Below are 6,513 nucleotides of genomic sequence, written 5' to 3' on the forward strand. Positions count from 1 at the left end.
CAGACCCAATTGAGTTAATTGATTAATTAATAGACCCAAATGAGTTAATTGATTAATTAACAGACCCAGTTGGGTTAATTAATTAATTAGGACTCATTTTGGGCTAGATTAAGTAACTTAAGCCCTTAGTGGGCATAAGTCAGTTAAGCCTAATGGGGAACCCCGTAAATACCCCCTTAGGGGTTAGGTTGAAAGAAAGAGAGTTAGCCTCCAACATTTGTTATAAAAGCATATAAGTGTTTGTGCTCCTTGCATATTTCAATTTTAAGTTAAATATCTTTTTATCTTCTTGTAGCATACATAAATGCAAGTTATCTTATTCAATGATATGATTGACATGTTCAAAAATGCTTTTATATATCAAAAGAAAAAACATAATTCATTCAAATGGATTGGTGAAACAAGTTAACAACAATTTTCTAAATGTTGTTGACACCCTTGAGTTGATGTTATTTGTCCATACACTACTACAAAAAATATGAATAATGACGTTTTTTTCCTTGACGTTTTTTAAAAAGCGTCAATATTTAACCTAAGTGGCAACATATCTTGGCGTTTTATAAAGGCTTGATTAACAATGATGCTTTATGGAGAAGCAATGGCACTCCTATTCAATGGCACATTTTAAAAACGCCATTGATTGCAAAATTGTTGGAGACCTTGACCCTTTATTTAAGCGTCAATAAATAATTTCTTCCTTGTCGCATTTTTAAAGTGCCATGTTCTAAAACATTATATATACATATGTGAAATTTTTGCCAAACACACAATTCCCTCTAAAATTTCATTCTCACACCGGCCATATCACCTAAAGATCTACGAATTCTCACACCCTCATTTATCTTTTATCTATGGACACTCACACCCTAAAAAGCTATTAACTATCTCAAAAACCCTAGCCTTTACCCTCAGCCATCTTCAATTTCCCTAACCCCCCAAGAGCCCATAACTTTATCCTCATCATCATCGATAACCTCACATCCCAAACCCTAAGCCTTTCATTTCTTTGTTCTCACCATAGCCGTTGAGAGCTACTAACACAGAAATACAGAAGCTTGAAGTCCACCATTAGCCAGCTAGTTATCAATGGCATTAAACCTTTTCTAAGCTAGAAACAGAGATGCTTAATGGTAACTCTCTGTTCTGAATTTTTTTTTTTGGTTTATCTATGGTTTGGGCTTGTATAAAGATTGTTTCATATGTGTTTTCCCCCTTTTGTGCTTTACTATTTTAATTTGTTGTTTATGAAATTTATTGAGGTTGATTTCAGTTTTGATTTTATTTTTGGGTTTTGTTATTTTAGATTCATGTGTTTGGGATTTTAAAATCTAGTTTTCCCATTGATCTTTTAGGATTGATTTTAAAATGCGTTGTGTGGTTTTGAACAATACTTCTAGGATTTGAATTCAAGTTAGCGAGATTGACACAACAATTTGAACCTGTGTTTGAAGATTTTTCAATGGCAAGTTTGAGATTCTATTCTTCATGACGTGGATTTTCCTAGTGCAGTCTTTAGAAAAATAAGTTTATTAGCATGGACAGTGTCCCCATGGGTAAGAGTATCATTCTATTTCAAGCTTATTTTTGTTGGTCCATCACCATGAGCCTTGCTTGTGGCAAAGACGTTGGTTGATGTGGAGAAGTGGAGAGTTTTTATCCTTCTGGTCATCATAAGGTTGATTTCTGTTGAATTTATTTTTATCTTATTTTTTAATTATTGAGTCTATGCATAAACCAAAGATTTCCATTTTAGTATTTACTAGAATTATGGTACGAAGATGATAGGCGCCTTGAACCTTCAGCCACTGGGTGCCCAAAAGCAAAATGAAATTCACATATCTTTTCTCCATTTTGTAACCCAAAAAAAAAAAAAAAAAGATTAATCGATGGAGAGTTCCAATGATTAAAATGTGCATAATCTTTGCTCATGGAGACATTATTATGAAGTGACAAAATATGGGCATCGACTTAGAAGTTGAGAGTACAAATTGTGGCTGAAAGATGTTGGACATAATGCTATTATGAATTTATAAATTTGCACAAAGGTTACTTTATAAATTATAATTAAATTTGTACGCATTATACCAAAAGCTATAAAAATTGGTATTTGTTAAAAAATATAGTACAAGCCCCTATAATTTTTTTGTTAAAAATTACATTAATTATCTCTTAACTATTTTTTTCACTGGATTATTATAGTTCTTTAACCTATAAAATCATATCTAAACAATTTAAATCTAGTTATTGCTATGTTTTTTATATGCTTTTATCACATTTTTTAAGTATTAAAAGAAATTTTAATTTTAAAAAAAAAATCAAACTAAAAATAAATTCACCACATGATATATTAAGTATTTAATTAACAATTTTTTTTTTTCAACTATGGCTCTCTGCTCAGAAACTCTCGGACCAATGACTTTGAGAACCTCTCCTACTCTAACCTTGGAGCCTTCAGGTAGTATTATTCCATTCACATATCATTTCCTTGTTGTGTGTAGTGTTATTCATCATGAATGGGTTTTAGAGATTATTTCTTCAGACTGCAGAAACATAATAATTAACCACTTTGGACTTCATTCATTTACAAGAAATAACATTTAGTTTTCTTTTGTTGTTTGATTTTTCGTTAATTTTCATGACTTGAAAAGTTATGAAGGGGTCTCACCTTAAGGTTTCTTGTATAATCATGCACTTTGATTCCTATTACTCGTTCTATTTGTTTAATTACTCAGTGTGGAGATTTTTCTGGATACTTACATGACTAGTCCTAAGTGGGTTTACTTTGATATACTTTTATTCATTTCATTTAGATCACTTCTTTTGAGGTTTCATAAGGGTTTATGTTTCTGAGTTTGAATTTTTTTGGTAAGGAGTGAATTAAATCATTCAATTTATTTCTTAAGTATAAATAGAAGGGTGGTTTAAAGGATCTTAGTCGGGGACACCTAACATAAGTATCCACCTCATATCCATTTCTATTTAAGTAGAACCACCCCATAATTATTGGAGCCCCATTCTTAATCAAAATCCAACTATTGCAATTAGTTCACTTGAAAGCTCTAGTATTAGCTAGGGGTGTGCATGCAAATCAGCTTATAGAGATTTTTCCTTTTTCCTTCTCTTTTGCTTTTCTCAAGATGATGATGGTTGGTCTCATGCAAGTATCTTGTGCATGCTAATGGAATTTGTGTTGGCTACTCTCTTCTTTTAGCTGTCTTTAGAGTTATTCGTCGCCCTTCTACTGCTCAGGTGTTGATGTTTGCTTGGATTGCTAGCCACAAATGGCAGTAGCTATTAAAGTGATTAATACTATCCTCAGAGGTAAGGTATATATGTGTATACATTCAACCGAGTATAATGTGTTCGGCCTTGTCTTAAACATTTTATAATTTCTTTTTCCTTTGATTTCTTATATGTACAACATTTAAAGATTTGGATCATACTTCAATCATCTTCAAGTTGACCAATGAATAGAGGGTTACCATTGTTGATTATTTTCGGGGTTACAAGGTTGAATATCACTATTTATGAAATATTCTAGGAAATTTAGCAGTTTTTTTAATGTCATTAAGTTCAATGGATGCTGCTGATTCTATATTTTTCTTAGGGCAATGAAAATAGTAAAAAAAAAGTTTATTTAGTAGGTCCCACTCTCCAACCCTTCCTTGAGTAAGTGTTGGTATTTGTTACTTCCCCAACCCACAACCTAGAAAAGAAAATGTTTCTTGTATTAAAACAATTCAAGCTCTGCAGGCACTTGCATACTAAATTTTTTAGGAAAGGTCAGAATTAGACATTGTCATAAATCACTTGAGTAAATGGGAAGTAAACCTTGTCAATATTGATTTTCATGAGATATCTTACAACAAGTTGTGAAGTGTACAACTTGAGAATTGGGAAAGAAACTTCGATTTTGGAGATGGTTGCAGCATTTGAGAAGGCAATTAGAAAGGTATTAAACATATAAAGTTTTGTATTTGAGTTTGTTTTGGTTCTCTAGATTACTCAATGTATCTATATTTATTATTTTTAAAAATTTTGTTTTCTTCATTTGAGTAATTTTTTGGAGTATTCCATTGACTACCCCATGTTAAAAGATAAGACATGTAGTTATTATAATCACTTGGGATATGCTTGGTTTGGAAAATTAAAGTGGCATGTGGATTTGGGCCTTAAACCCCAAATACTATGTCTAGAGTTTGACTATCAAGAGTAGAGTACGAGTTCTTTCCAATCCTAAAGTTTGTATGCTCATTCAACTGAGTTTTACTGAGAAGATTAGAAACCTGGCACAAAGTAAAATGAATTTCTGGTGCAAGGTGCCACCTACTCCATTACCACTTCCTTCACTATCCTAAGAAATGCCATAAACCATTTCAAGAAGCAGAATTCTAATTCTGCAATTTTAATTATTAGATATATTTGTTTCTTAAAATTGGGCATATTAGGATTGACCAATCTTCTAAACTTCACGATCTGTAGGAAAAATATTATGCCAATTTTCTTACTAGATATATATCATTTTATTGGCATTGAGGGTTTCTTCTCAATTATCCATTCTCCAATATTCAAGGCAGATAAAAGACAGTAAAAGTTGACATATTAATTTAGGGAAATACCTTAAAGTAAAACTCTACAATGGTAGACTTCTCTTGAAAATATTGCATTGTTGATCTTTCAGTATTCTTTACCTTGACTAAAACTGATTTTTTTTCTCCATTAAAGCCCTCTCTTTAAGCAAAAAAAGTGGTAAACCATTAAAGTGTCATTCAAGAAAAAGAAGAACAAACTATCGACAAATAGAAAATCCATGCTTTGACAATTAATTGAAGCTAAAATACATTCTCCGACTCTGCTAATAATAAAAATAAAATAAAATAAAATAAAAGACAATCTTTGAGCAACATAATAAAATCAATCTATTATGTAGCATCAAACTTTACTTGTGTAAGACATGCTTCATCACAATATTCTTCAAATTCTCAGCATACACTGTGACCTTATGCCACTGAACAACACTTGGATTAGCATACTCCTTTGGATCTTCATTATCCAATGGCCTCATATTGTTCCAAATCCCACCTGTCACCATTTTTCCACTCCTCAGCTTCTTCTGCAATGGTGCCAATCCTACCTATACCCCACCAATATTGCCTATACACAAAACCACCAATAAAAACCCTAATCATTCCTTGGTTCCAAAAATACCAAGTAAAGATAAAAGAATATGAAGTTTAAAATTATCATTCGTGTCTGATCCTTGCTTTAAATTAGGGTTTTTTCCTCTAGCACTCAAAATTAATATTTATTTTTTCTTTTCACACTTTTTCCCAACAATGAAATGCACCCAAAAATGTATTCAGTTTCTAGTGTGTCTGGTACTTGCATTAAGTTGCATTTTTTGTCCTCTAGCACTCAAAATTAATATTTATTTTTTATTTTCACACTTTTTCTTAACAATCAAACATACCCTACAATCTATTTTCTAAGAAAATGAAGAAAAATGAAAATGAAAAGAAGTTTTCAAATTCTATGCTTTAGCCACATAGTTCCATTAGACAAATTGGAGTGGAAAATATAAAACCTAGAACTTAATTTCTTTTCTTTCGCAAAAACATTGAAACCTTGTTAGGCTTCTAAGAAAACTTAAGAGAAAACTAAGAGTGGGTGTGGACCCGCATTTTTCACGTGCGTCCCCACTCGATCGGCGAGACTCGCTTTTTATTTTTGAAAAAATAATTTTTGGAAAAGTTGGAGTCGCCACTTATTTTATTTTTATTTTAAAAGGAAAATAAAACAAGAAAGAAAAACCCTAAAATGTGACTCCATAATTTTTGGAAAAAGCATGTCTTTGAAAAACCCGAGTCTTGGTTCGGGGATCAGGTTACTTATTGGGAAGGTACCTCTAGGAGGTAACACCCCTCTAAGCCCTAAAAAGGTCTCTACTGACTAAGTTGAGGGAAACGTGGCAATTAATCGGTTAATTATGGATACCTAAGTAGGCTAGGTGGTTCCAAAAAAAAAAAAAAAAAATAGCATGCCAAACAAGATCAAATCATAATAAAGAAAGGTTAGGATGCGTACCTGAACCGCTTCTCAAGCGCTATCATAAAACATCGATAGTTAATTTAAACAATATATCATCCAGCATGTATTTTATTAGAAATAATCAAACAATGAAACATGTATATCAGAACACTCAAGCATTATTAGACATAAGCATTATTTCACAATGACAAGCATATTCACAGAATTCAGAAAGTAGGTGATAGAGGACATACCTGGATAACATAGATAATTTGTAACGTACTTCTTCAAGTTGTAAGGGGTTAGATAATAAATAATAAAATATAGAAATTCTAGCATGCTCGTTATCTAATTAGCATAGCAAAAGTGATCAAAGTATACAGAATCATCAATTATCACATACATCTTGTATATAATGCCTAAAAAATAGATATACGTGATTTCAACAAGTATCAAATGTGGCAACAAAAATAAATTTTGAAAAGA

General features: G+C 31.8%; 1 long non-coding RNA gene across 1 annotated transcript; it reads left to right on the forward strand.

Moving 5' to 3' along the window:
• The first annotated feature begins 787 nt into the window (after nt 1-787).
• Nucleotides 788-3,471, forward strand: LOC117931232. The gene is made up of 3 exons (XR_004654007.1): nt 788-1,130; nt 2,399-2,455; nt 3,212-3,471. It is a non-coding gene; the product is annotated as an uncharacterized LOC117931232 (long non-coding RNA).
• The last annotated feature ends 3,042 nt before the right edge of the window (nt 3,472-6,513 follow it).

This window comes from Vitis riparia, chromosome 14 (genome assembly GCF_004353265.1).
Source record: "Vitis riparia cultivar Riparia Gloire de Montpellier isolate 1030 chromosome 14, EGFV_Vit.rip_1.0, whole genome shotgun sequence".
NCBI lineage: Eukaryota > Viridiplantae > Streptophyta > Magnoliopsida > Vitales > Vitaceae > Vitis > Vitis riparia.